The 14,099-nt window shown below is 43.3% G+C and overlaps 1 long non-coding RNA gene across 2 annotated transcripts; it reads right to left on the bottom strand.

Annotated features, from left to right (window-relative positions):
- Positions 1-392: 392 nt before the first annotated feature.
- LOC106573079 (uncharacterized) lies at positions 393-13,976 on the bottom strand. Of its 2 annotated transcripts, none has more exons than XR_001321259.3 (10): positions 13,919-13,976; positions 8,131-8,188; positions 7,780-7,889; positions 7,556-7,639; positions 7,341-7,457; positions 7,052-7,149; positions 6,832-6,913; positions 2,009-2,151; positions 1,829-1,866; positions 393-538 (listed from the first exon to the last, which is right to left on the bottom strand). It is a non-coding gene; the product is annotated as an uncharacterized LOC106573079 (long non-coding RNA). The 2 variants fall into 2 exon arrangements; XR_001321260.3 differs by having other exon boundaries at positions 2,020-2,151.
- Between the last annotated feature and the right edge of the window lie 123 nt (positions 13,977-14,099).

The following is a 14,099-nucleotide window of genomic DNA, read 5'->3' as shown; positions in this document are numbered from 1 at the left end:
GTGTCCACTGAGCTGTTGGGCCCAACCTGCAACCTCATTAGATAACACTAGGCTGGCCTATTGCTAGCTGTCATTCATGTGAGGAGCTGAAGCTCATTGGTTAGAACTTGAATTGCTATAGGTTCGGCCCACGTGGGGGGGAAATGGCGTGGCACAGCGTTAAGAAAAGCTGTGCCAGGGATTTCGTGGCTAATTAAGGTAAGACAGTAATTCTGCTCATATATTATGCATGTATGAACTGCACATTGACACATCCAGCCCAATGCTGGAGGTTTAAAAAAATACTTTCAAAGAACAGGAGCATGTCTTTAAAACTAAATGTCAGAACAGAGCTAAATTGTGTGACCACTTAAATTGCAGTGACTGCTTTATACAGTATGTTCAAAAAGGGGTGCCAGTGTTGGACTCATTTATTGACACGTTGATACACAGATGAACACACATCATGGGCCGATCCCTGGCGTCGTGGTCGTTCGCCCGACTGTAGCGATTGCTCCTTTACCTCACCCGGCCCATCTTCTTGCCGCGACCTTTGATGCTGAAAGGGGCAGGAAAGAGTTAAGCTTTATCTCAAACCTGCCATGCTCGCCAGGTAGTAAGCCAGCCCTGTGTTGCCAGTGGATGTCTTTCAATTACAGCGGTTTTGTTCATTCTAATTATCTACTCTTCACTCAAGTGTACATTTGTTCACTCTCCCTCCCTCATGTAAAATCATTGGATTGGTGCAATCATGGCCAGTCCATTCCTTTTGACTCTGTGAGGTGGAGTGTTTGAGTGCACACTTTGGGACTGCAGATGTGGTCCACTTACAACTCAAGTGTGAATGAGTTGAATGGTTTCAGTCAGATGTCAAGTTCAGTGCAATCAATCCGGTGTAATATAGGGTTTTTAGGCTTGTTTTTGTTGTTGTAATAATGGGGAATGGTTTCATTCTGCAATTTCAGACCACACCATGTCAGGTTTTCTCCTTTTAAAATGAATCGGAGCTAGTGCATAGATGCTACATACAGTGCAGATACACAGATCTGGACACAGATGCTGTGTAAACAATGGATATGAATGGTGAAATTATCAGGGGTTGGGAAGCTATAGTTGTTTAGCTACATGCTTCGGACAGAGAAGTGTAGGGCGGGAGATGCAACTGAAATTTTGTGGGTGGGGAGAGATGGAGGAGGAGGCTTGGCTTGAAGCACTGGGCATCTTGCTATGAAATGCGTTATCTGAATTAAGCCCGCAGAATTATACCTATGGAGTAGCGGCTTCCAAGAGTTGGCTTAACATTGGACCAGAGCAAATGTTAGCTAGCTAACAAGCTTGCGTGTGGAGAGCAGCACCAGAATTAAAATAAAAACACGTCTTACCTTTTTGTAATGCTTTTAAAATAACGGTTCTGTTCCGGAACAGGATAAATTACTTTCGTTCATAGTTCTGATTCTGTTCCTCTAAAAATGTCATTATTTTCAGTGCTGTTTCAGGCAGGTTTTCTGCATTATTGTATAATTGGGTATCAATGGATAATGAAAGACCTGTTCAAATAAATGATTGTTCCACTGTTAAAGGACTGATTATGACCATGACCATCCCTGGTTGAGGGTTTGGAAGGAATGATGAGAAAAATAGTTGTTAATGGAATAGGAACCAGTGACTGCCTTATTAAGATGAAAACCACAATTATAGGTCTTGTTCATTGGGCACGAAGTTGAAGAAACTGTTCTGAAATAAGAAATGTTTGTCTCCTGTTTCCTGCTTGTTTTCCGTTTTGTACCCTAATAAACATGAATTATTATGTCTCTCAAAGTCCAAAATCCCGAACCTCAGTGTTACTTACCTTTGGTGATCCTGGACCCGAGTGAGAAGCTGGTTAATCTGTAAGGACACACATACTGTAAGTCTGGCTATAAGCATTTAAAACAACTTTTAGTTACTGTAAAGGAAACCTGTACAAGTGGAGTCCATCGGAGAGATGGAGAAGAACCCAGGAACCTGGTGATACTATAGAAGAATTCACCTGTTGTTCACCTGTTCAGTAGTACTGTAGGTCACCTCTGATGTACCCACTGCCTGGGACCTCTCACATTGTGTAAAAATTGACAGTCCAAATTTCTACTTAGAGATGCTTGGTCTGGTGCCCCCCGTCTTATTTTTCATGATCTGAAAATCAAAAGTAATCCTGGATCAGCACTCATAGTCTTGGATACCTTGTAAATATCGACCCAGAAGTATGCACCATATAAAGAGGGGCGAAGTGATGGTGAAAACCCAGTTCCCAGTATATCCATAGGTTAGTTATGTCTAAGAAAGCAAAAATACTGCCACGGCTAGCTACTGAAACAATAAGCTGTAATAGACCTTTCCCGGTGGCGCTGAGGTTAAAAGTCTTGGCTTGGGAACCAAACATTGCAGTTTTAAACCCTCTATGTGCAGATTGTCAACATATAAAGTGTAACAAAAAAATCTTACGTTTGTTTTCTTATGCTGTAAGGAACTACACATTTGCATGTTGTTGTAATATTAGTTGCTAGGGACTCTTTTGGAAGAAGCTAGCTAGCTAACGAAGAACAACAAAGAATATCTAGTTAACAGAAGAAAAGAAAGAGAAAATCAGGACAGAAGAAAAAGGATATCAAAGTGAAACAGTTCTCTAAAGACACAGGAGACAATAATACAAGAAACAACACTTCTGTAGCTTGTCAACTATGTGTCTGTCTATCCCTGTTCTCTCCTCTCTGCACAGGCCATACAAACGCTTCACACCGCGTGGCCGCTGCCACTCTAACCTGGTGGTCCCAGCGCGCACGACCCACGTGGAGTTCCAGGTCTCCGGCAGCCTCTGGAACTGCCGGTCTGCAGCCAACAAGGCTGAGTTCATCTCAGCCTATGCTACCCTCCAGTCCCTAGACTTCCTGGCGCTGACGGAAACATGGATTACCACAGATAACACTGCTACTCCTACTGCTCTCTCTTCGTCTGCCCACGTGTTCTCGCATACCCCTAGAGCATCGAGCCAGCGGGGTGGTGGCACTGGAATCCTCATCTCTCCCAAGTGGACATTCTCTCTTTCTCCCCTGACCCATCTGTCTATCTCCTCATTTGAATTCCATGCTGTCACAGTTACCAGCCCTTTCAAGCTTAACATCCTTATCATTTATCGCCCTCCAGGTTCCCTTGGAGAGTTCATCAATGAGCTTGACGCCTTGATAAGTTCCTTTCCTGAGGATGGCTCACCTCTCACAGTTCTGGGTGACTTTAACCTCCCCACGTCTACCTTTGACTCATTCCTCTCTGCCTCCTTCTTTCCACTCCTCTCCTCTTTTGACCTCACCCTCTCACCTTCCCCCCCTACTCACAAGGCAGGCAATACGCTTGACCTCATCTTTACTAGATGCTGTTCTTCCACTAATCTCATTGCAACTCCCCTCCAAATCTCCGACCACTACCTTGTATCCTTTTCCCTCTTGCTCTCATCCAACACTTCTCACTCTGCCCCTACTCGGATGGTATTGCGCCGTCCCAACCTTCGCTCTCTCTCTCCCGCTACTCTCTCCTCTTCCATCCTATCATCTCTTCCCTCTGCTCAAACCTTCTCCAACCTATCTCCTGATTCTGCCTCCTCAACCCTCCTCTCCTCCCTTTCTGCATCCTTTGATTTTCTCTGTCCCCTATCCTCCAGGCCGGCTCGGTCCTCCCCTCCTGCTCCGTGGCTCGACGACTCACTACGAGCTCACAGAACAAGGCTCCGGGCAGCCGAGCGGAAATGGAGGAAAACTCGCCTCCCTGCGGACCTGGCATCCTTTCACTCACTCCTCTCTACATTCTCCTCTTCTGTCTCTGCTGCTAAAGCCACTTTCTACCACTCTAAATTCCAAGCATCTGCCTCTCACCCTAGGAAGCTCTTTGCTATCTTCTCCTCCCTCCTGAATCCTCCTCCCCCTCCCCCCCCCCCCCCTCCCTCTCTGCGGTTGACTTCGTCAACCATTTTGAAAAGAAGGTTGACGATATCCGATCCTCGTTTGCTAAGTCAAACGACACCGCTGGTCCTGCTCACACTGCCCTACCCTGTGCTTTGACCTCTTTCTCCCCTCTCTCTCCAGATGAAATCTCGCGTCTTGTGGCGGCCGGCCGCCCAACAACCTGCCCACTTGACCCTATCCCCTCCTCTCTTCTCCAGACCATTTCCGGAGACCTTCTCCCCTTCCTCACCTCGCTCATCAACTCATCCTTGACCGCTGGCTACGTCCCTTCCGTCTTCAAGAGAGCGAGAGTTGCACCCCTTCTGAAAAAACCTACACTCGATCCCTCCGATGTCAACAACTACAGACCAGTATCCCTTCTTTCTTTTCTCTCCAAAACTCTTGAACGTGCCGTCCTTGGCCAGCTCTCCTGCTATCTCTCTCAGAATGACCTTCTTGATCCTAATCAGTCAGGTTTCAAGACTGGGCATTCAACTGAGACTGCTCTTCTCTGTGTCACGGAGGCTCTCCGCACTGCTAAAGCTAACTCTCTCTCCTCTGCTCTCATCCTTCTAGACCTATCTGCTGCCTTTGATACTGTGAACCATCAGATCCTCCTCTCCACCCTCTCCGAGTTGGGCATCTCCGGCGCGGCCCACGCTTGGATTGCGTCCTACCTGACAGGTCGCTCCTACCAGGTGGCGTGGCGAGAATCTGTCTCCGCACCATGCACTCTCACCACTGGTGTCCCCCAGGGCTCTGTTCTAGGCCCTCTCCTATTCTCGCTATACACCAAGTCACTTGGCTCTGTCATATCCTCACATGGTCTCTCCTATCATTGCTATGCAGACGACACACAATTAATCTTCTCCTTTCCCCCTTCTGATAACCAGGCGGCGAATCGCATCTCTGCATGTCTGTCAGACACATCAGTGTGGATGACGGATCACCAGCTCAAGCTGAACCTCGGCAAGACGGAGCTGCTCTTCCTCCCGGGGAAGGACTGCCCGTTCCATGATCTCGCCATCACGGTTGACAACTCCCTTGTGTCCTCCTCCCAGAGTGCTAAGAACCTTGGCGTGATCCTGGACAACACCCTGTCGTTCTCCACTAACATCAAGGCGGTGACCCGATCCTGTAGGTTCATGCTCTACAACATTCGCAGAGTACGACCCTGCCTCACACAGGAAGCGGCGCAGGTCCTAATCCAGGCACTTGTCATCTCCCGTCTGGATTACTGCAACTCGCTGTTGGCTGGGCTCCCTGCCTGTGCCATTAAACCCCTACAACTCATCCAGAACGCCGCAGCCCGTCTGGTGTTCAACCTTCCCAAGTTCTCTCACGTCACCCCGCTCCTCCGCTCTCTCCACTGGCTTCCAGTTGAAGCTCGCATCCGCTACAAGACCATGGTGATTGCCTACGGAGCTGTGAAGGGAACGGCACCTCCATACCTTCAGGCTCTGATCAGGCCCTACACCCAAACAAGGGCACTGCGTTCATCCACCTCTGGCCTGCTGGCCCCCCTACCTCTGAGGAAGCACAGTTCCCGCTCAGCCCAGTCAAAACTGTTCGCTGCTCTGGCACCCCAAAGGTGGAACAAGCTCCCTCACGACGCCAGGACAGCGGAGTCAATCACCACCTTCCGGAGACACCTGAAACCCCACCTCTTTAAGGAATACCTAGGATAGGATAAAGTAATCCTTCTAACCCCCCCCCCCCCCCTTAAAAGATTTAGATGCATTATTGTAAAGTGGTTGTTCCACTGGATATCATAAGGTGAATGCACCATTTTGTAAGTCGCTCTGGATAAGAGCGTCTGCTAAATGACTTAAATGTAAATGTAATTAGGTTAAACTTAAATATACAATTTTTCTAAATGTTCTTGAAATGTTGTGAGGACCTCCAAGACAAGGTCAAATGTATATTGCGTGAACATCATTGGAATATTTTGTTAAACCTATATAAAACCAATATGATGATAAAAATACTTATTTGGAAATTGTGGAATATTGTGCAATGTAGGAATGTTCTGTGCAACTTTTGTGAATATCACTACAATATTCTTGCACATTAAGGGAATGTCCTGTGTAATCTAACTTCAACATTGTCTGAATGTCAACACAACTGGGGCCCCAGGTAGCTTAGTGGTTAGAGCGTTGGACTAGTAACCGTAAAGGTTGTAAGATCAAATCCCTGAACTGACAAGGTAAAAATCTGTTGTTCTGCCCCTCAACAAGGCAGTTAACCCACTGTTACTAGGCTGTCATTGAAAATAAGAATTTGTTCTTAACTGACTTACCTCGTTAAATAAATAAATGAGCATCTGTTGTGTGATGTATCCCACAACTTAATTGAATGGGAACCTTTAAAGAACTCAATGTTCTTGCAACATCAAACAAATGCTTTATTCAGCCGAATACAAACATGATCTGAATGTCAGCACTACTGGAGAGTTTTGGGAAGCTACCTCTTGTCATATCCCCACAATGTTACCACAACCTAAAGACGTGTTAGAAACTTTTAAAGAACAAAAAAAAATGTTTTCTGGGAACGTTCCTGTAACATCAGGTTAATGTTTTTTGCACCCTAAAAGAAACATTGTATAATCATCCGTACAACCAGACAGTGTTTGTGTTTTGGGAACATATCTTTTCCCAACAATGTTCCCACCAGACTGTTCCCAGAACAAATGTGTTATGTTCTTTAAAAGTTCCTAACACATTTCTTGACAGAACAGACCAAATGTGGTCTGGGAACATTCTTGTAACATTAGGTGAATGTTTTATACAAACATTGTATAATCATCAGCATGACTGGACAGTTTTTTGTTATGAGAACATTTTTGTGAATATTGTGTGTGTGCTAGGTAAAGGTGACTTACATCGTACTTGAGTTTCTCACTGAGGTCAAACTTCTCAGCCTCCAGCTCCATCATCCACTGTCACATCTCATTGGCTGTTGCCCTGCAGGGAGAAGGCCAATCAGAACACTTGCTGTCTTGCTCTAAAGAACTGTTGTTGTCTCATTGAAGAATCTATATCACTCGAACCATTCAGATAGTCATGTTCAGTCATCTATCGAAAAAACAAACGGCATCATACTTGAGTGTGTCCTCATTCAGATTGTCGATGCTGAGAGATTTCCTGCGGTCAGCAAGAATCTTCTCCCTCTGATTTTTGGCTCCTTTACGGTTTTCATTCTGGGCATTGAAAGATCAGAAATACGATTACTCTCAAAGAAATTAAGAACATTTTGAGAATTTTTTGGGGAGGCAATTCTTAATTGCCCCACATTACTTGGGAGGCCTCTGTTAAACTATTATCCATATATTTATAGTAAAGGATACACAGTATATTTTAGAAGTTTTTGTACAATATCAAACTGACTGACTTCTGCTGAATGCCTCCATACTGGTGGGTCATGTTAGTGAGAGCCTTTTTTTTAGCATCATCATCGTTCTTCCTACATTGCTCTGCCTCCTTCCTCTCTTTCTCCTCCTGCAGAGCACTAGGGAATAAAGACCAATCAAGAGATCTTTCAAAGAAACTACATCCACAATATGTTTGACCCCCTAAAATGTTTGATAGAAGAGAGAAGGAACTTACAGCAACCCTGAGCTGCCATTCCTTCTCCCTCTCCGCACGAACCCGCCGCTGCTCTGCCCTCTCCGCAAAGCGTTTCTCCTACACCTATGTACACAAACACACACAGTAGTTAGGTGTTTGCTTGTTAGTTGTAATGTTTTTTTTAACACTGTAGAAATATAAATATTATTATTTAATTATATTTCTATGGAAAGCACAGTCACGTGCGAAAACAGCCGACTCACAATCCTGTTTACGAGGGAGATGAGCTCCTCTTACTCCTTCTTCCTCCGGGATGAAGTGAGACTCAGAGACTGGAGCTCAGACAGGTCTCCTGACGCTTCCTGTGGATGTCCTGACCACCAGAAAGAAGAACCAGATTTCGTAATAAGAATTGCTTTGGTAAGACATGATATATTACACCATATCACTAGATAGACAGAAGCCAAAAACAATAAAGTATTTTTATTGACTTTCGGTACCTCTTGCTATATATGAGAGATGACAGCTGGAGGCAAGAGCAAATCTGTCACAAAACTGTGAGTTTTCTTACCATGGTGTGTGTCTGTGTGTGTGTGTTGGATGGTTCAACTCACATCAAAATCCACGTTGTCACCATCAGCCATCTTTGGTGCAGAGAGGTTTTGCATGAACCTATAGAAATGAAAAATATATGGAATATAATCTCAATATGCACATTTCAGTAAACTTCAAATGTGATCCTTAATCACATATAATTTGTCATCTGTCAGGGGAAAAGAGTGGGCAACCAAGAAACAGATGTTCGGGAAGAAATGACGAAGCATGACCTCAACTGGTGTGACCTGGAAAAACTTGCCCTGAACAGAGTGAGATGGAGGACCTTCAACAACCTATGCTCCTTATAGGAGCCAAGGTCTTAAGACTTTAATCAAGTAAGTCATAATATGTCAAATCGAATCTCATGATTTTGTGGTAAATTAAAAACTTACTTTGGTTTAGGCTTAGATCCATCTGGACTCTCTTAGCTTGACTCTCAGTGACTCTTAGCTTGATGATATCATAAAAAATTATAATAATGCTTAGAACATTTTGTATGTTTGTCACAGATGTCGTTATGTAGAGAGGGCCAAGGCGCAGCGGGTTGCGTGCTCATCATTATTATTATTATTATTTATTAAAATGTGAACACGGCAAAACAATAAACAAAGAAACGACAGGAACCATTTTACAGGCTATAATAACAAACAGTGCAAAATCAACTACCCACAAATCCCCAGGTGAAAACACGCAACAAATATATGACTCCCAATCAGGAACAACGACTTACAGCTGTTCCTGATCGGGAGCCACACAGACCACAGAAATAAACAAACTAGAAAACCTAGAATACAAAACCCAGAACATACACCAAAACCTCGTAATACATAAATAAAACACCCCTCTACAATACTCATAACCCCCGAACCACATAAAACAAATACCCTCTGCCACGTCCTGACCAACCTACAAATACAAATAACCCCTATACTGGTCAGGACGTGACAATGTTAACTGGGATAGAAAAGTCCTTTAGTTTTACTGCATGGGGTCATAAAAGTATAATTAAGTAATAAAATATCCATTATATAGAGTCGCATTTGCATATACACTAGCTCTCAAGAAGCCAAGGGGAGCCTACCCAGCCCTAGGGTTATCAACTGAAGGTATGAAGCACAGCTGGCTACATGTGAACTACAATCCACGACCCGCTGTTCTAACGTTTAGAAATGTTAATAATGCTTGCTTGCTATACAGTTATGCAAACCTTTGTAACGTTCATATCCGCAAGAAATAATCTTTCAAATACTAAAATACACTTCCTGTACTCAGTTTTGCAAAGTTGCACATGGCTGTGTTTTCTCACACCATCCAGCCGAAGCAGGCTACAACATGTCCTCTCACCTTGCGCTTGCATTTCCATTGGACCATTCTATTCCACATTTCTGCCCTGAAGCAGGTGTTACTCAAAACACACCCAGGTGCAACTTCGCTAAAATGCGTACAGTAAGTGTATATTTTGTATTTTATTAAAATATATATGAAGGTTAAGTTCCAAATATTTCCGAAACCGTATTGCAAGCGAGGTGTATTAACGTTTAGAAAGAGCATTTGGGCAGCGTCGGTGCATTTTCCCCCGGAAAATTAAACAGTATGTGGAATGACCCAATGCAATGCAATTTAAGTCATGATAAGGGCAACATACCCTGAGTGCCCTCGGAACAGTCTCAATTCGTTGGGGGCATGATGGACTGTACAAGGTGTCGAAAGCGTTCCACAGGCATGCTGGACCGTGTTGACGGCAATACTTCCCACAGTTGTGTCAAGTTGGCTGGATGTCCTTAGGGTGGTAGACCATGCTTGACACAAGGGAACCTATTGAGTGTGAAAAACCCAGCTGTGTTGCAGTTCTTGACACAAATCCGGTGCGCCTGGCACCTACTACCATACCCTGTTCAAAGGCACTTCAATCTTTTCTCTTGCCCATTCACCATCTGAATGGCACACATACAGTACACAATCCATGTCTCAGTTGTCTTAAGCCTTAAAAATACTTATTTAACTTGTCTCCTCCCCTTCCTTTACACTGATTGAAGTGGATTTAATAAGTGACATCAATAAGAGATCATAGACTGACCAGGTGAAAGCTATGTAATGGAAAAAGCATGTGTCCTTAATGTTTTGAACACTCAGTGTATACACCAGCAGTCAGTCTTAAAAAAAAAAACATTTTTGTACTAGTCTAATTCATTACAATAATTTTAGGAAAACCTAAATTTATCGACAGACTTTCAGACAAAGCCAAAATAAATCTTACCTTCTTCCTCCCTTCAGAAAAGTATTGGCATGAAAACAAAATAAACATTTCATTAGTTTGATATAGCAGAAGATCATTTTTTTTAAATAATAAAAAAAAAAACATATGATACTCACTGCACTTCCTCCACTTCTTCTGTGTCTGACATTTTGTTTTATTAGAACCCTAAAATACAAAATACACCTTCACTTGAGTACGTAATATGGCTCTAAGAGTAATCAGGGATGTACTTTTCAGACGTGGCTAGTAGAAAATGTGCCAAACTAGGCTGCCGGCTAGTGAGATTTTGTCTTTTCAAATATCTCGTGTCACAAATGTTGGTCTACTAGCCCGGCTGGCCAGTGCCTAAAACCCTTAAATTCCATCCCTGAGAGTAACCCATACCAGATTCAAACACATGGAATAACAAGCTATTATAGTCTAAGCTACCATCATCACCTCCCACTATCACAGCACTCAATCTTCCTCTCGACATAGGAAGTATTTGCTCTGGCTTGTTCACTTGCTCAGAGGACATTGTCAGTCTGATCAATTACTTAGCTGCTCTTAGAAGAACACTACCAGTCAACATTTTGGGCACACTTACTCTTTTTATTTATTTTTACAATTTTATACATTGCAGAATTGTCACGTATACTCCCATTCAGGCCTCTAGGTCATCAGGCTGCTGATTATCCCGCACACCTGTCACCACCTGACACTCACCTGGACTCCATCATCTCCTTGATTATCTTCCCTAGATATGTCACTCCCCTTGGTTCTTTCCTCAAGTGTTATTGAGTCTGTTTTCATGTCGGTGCGTTGTTTGTGTTTCGTGTTAATTGTTTTGTTTATTTATTAAAACACTCACTTCCTGTACTTGCTTTCCGACTCTCAGCACACTCATTACAAGAATAATAGTGAAGACATCAAAACTATGAAATGACACATGGAATCATGTAGTAACCAAAATAGTGTTAAACAAATCAAAATATGTTTCATATTTGAGATTCATCAAAGTTGTCACCCTTTGCCTTGATGACAGCTTTGCACGCTCTTGGCATTCTCTGAACCAACCTCACGAGGTTGTCACCTGAAATGCATTTCAATGAACAGGTGTGCCTTAAAAGTTCATTTGTGGAATTTCTTTCCTTCTTAATGCGTTTGAGACAATCAGTTGTGTTGTGACAAGGTAGGGGTGGTATACAGAAGATAACCCTATTTGGTAAAAGACCAAGTCCATTTTAATGCAAGAACAGCTCAAATAAGGAAAGAGAAACGTCAGTCCATTACTTTAACACATGAAGGTCAGTCAGTCTGGACAATGTCAAGAACTTTTAAAGTTTCTTCAAGTGCAGTCGCAAAAACCATCAAGTGCTATGATGAAACTGGCTCTAATGAGAACCGCCACAGGAAAAGAAAGACCCAGAGTTACCTCTGCTCCAGAGGATAAGTTCATTAGAGTTACCAGCCTCAGAAATTGCAGCCCAAATAAATGCTTCACAGACTTCAAGGAACACACACATTTCAACATCAACTGTTCAGAGGAGACTGTGTGAATCAGGCCTTTATGGTTGAATTGCTGCAAAGAAACTACTACTAAAGGACACCAATAAGAAGAAGAGACTTGCTTGGGCCAAGAAACATGAGCAATAGGCATTAGACCGGTGGAAATCGGTCCTTTGGTCTGATGAGTCCAAATTTGAGATTTTTTATTCCAACCGCCGTGTCTTAGTGAGACGCAGAGTAGGTGAACGGATGATCTCCGCATGTGTGGTTCCCACCGTGAAGCATGGAGGAGGATGTGTGATGGTGTGGGGGTGCTTTGCTGGTGACACTGTCTGTGATTTATTTAGAATTCAAGGCACACTTAACCAGCATGGCTACCACAGCATTCTGCAGCGATACGCCATCCCACCTGGTTTGCGCTTAGTGGGACTATCCTTTGTTTTTCAACAGGACAATGACCTCCAGGCTGTGTAAGGGCTATTTGATCAAGAAGGATAGCATCAGATGACGTGGCCTACACAATCACCTGACCTCAACCCAATTGAGATGGTTTGGGATAAGTTGGACCGTAGAGTGAAGGAAAAACAGCCAACAAGTGCTCAGCATATGTGGGAACTCCTTCAAGACGGTTGGAAATGCATTCCAGGTGACTACCTCTTGAAGCTGGTTGAGAGAATGCCAAGATTGTGCAAAACTGTCATCAAGGCAAAGGGTGGCTACTTTGAAGAATCTAAAGTATAAAATATATTTAGATTTATTTAACACTTTTTTAGTTACTAGATGATTCCATATGTGTTATCTCATCGTTTTGATGTCTTCACTATTATTCTACAACGTAGAAAATAGTGAAAATAAAGAAAAACCCTTGAATAAGTAGTTGTGTCCAAACTTTCGACTGGTACTGTATATAACTAAATTGTATTTAATGAGGGCTTGATCCACACAACATTGCACTCATCCATACTCCCTTCTATAGATACAAGGAGTCCACATGTCATGGTCTCGTGTGACCAGTAGAAAAGGAAATAAACCTCATACTGAGTCTAAACTGGGATAGCGGCCAAGTACACTGTCTGCTTTGGGCGCTAAACAGGACTGTCAGTTACGTACTTCAGGACAGGTGGGGAGTCGCAGACCCTTTACCACTCATGAAATTGAACCTCATGTCATGCCTATCCTATGGTGATGTCCAACTGCCTGCCAGAGCCCTGTCAGTGGCTTTAGAAATGTGAGTAATGCTTTATTTGAAAGGCACCTGCATCAGGGTACCTACAGCACATAACAACTATATATGACGCATATAACATCCATAACCCATACACGAATCAAATCAAATCAAATCAAATTGTATTAGTCACACGCGCCGAATACAACAGGTGTAGACCTTACAGTGAAATGATTACTTACGAGCCCTTAACCAACAATGCAGTTTAAAAAAAAATACAGATAATTTAAAAAAAAAGCTAATAATTAAAGAGCAGCAGCAAAATAACAATAGCGAGACTATACACAGGAGGGGTACCGGTACAGAGTTATACATGTAGGTAGAGTTATTAAAGTGACTATGCATAAATGATAACAGAGAGTAGCAGCAGCGTAGAAGGGGTGGGGGGTGGGGGTGCAAATAGTCTGAGTATCCATTTGATTAGGTGTTCAGGAGTGTTATGGCTTTCGGGTAGAAGCTGTTTAGAAGCCTCTTTGAACCTAGACTTGATGCTCTGGTACTGCTTGCTGTCCCGGTAGCAGAGAGAACAGTCTATGACTAGGGTGGCTAAATCATTCACAAGCAGTACATTAGCATATCATTGTGAATTTGTTATACACTCCTTATGTAGGTAACCTTCAAATAAAGTGTTACTGAAATGTATGAGGGCGCTCCACTCCCCCACTGCCTCCTCTCAATCCCAGAGAGACTAAATGGTCAAGATAATGAGCAAGCTAAGAACCATCCAAATTGATATCTGCTCTAGCTGTGTCACATTGATTTATGATGAATTCCAAGGCAACGTAAAGGTATGTCTGGATGTAAAGACATGTCAGTATGAAGTAATAGCCCTTACCTGAGCCCAAGGCAGAGAGGGAGAGACAGATACAGAGGCTGCAATTCCTTGGTGGTTCAGAATCCTAACAGGTTTGTTTGGCCAAAAAAGGCTATGTAGTGTGGCCCTTCCTACTCATGTGACTGCACTGCCCTATGGCTGTTCAGATATTGTTAGAACCTTAGACAATGGAAACCCAACA

The sequence above is a fragment of the Salmo salar genome, chromosome 16 (assembly GCF_965601325.2).
Source record: "Salmo salar chromosome 16, fSalSal1, whole genome shotgun sequence".
NCBI classification, from domain to species: domain Eukaryota; kingdom Metazoa; phylum Chordata; class Actinopteri; order Salmoniformes; family Salmonidae; genus Salmo; species Salmo salar.
The sequence above is the reverse complement of the archived record's forward strand: the minus strand, read 5'-3'. Positions and strand labels throughout refer to the sequence as shown.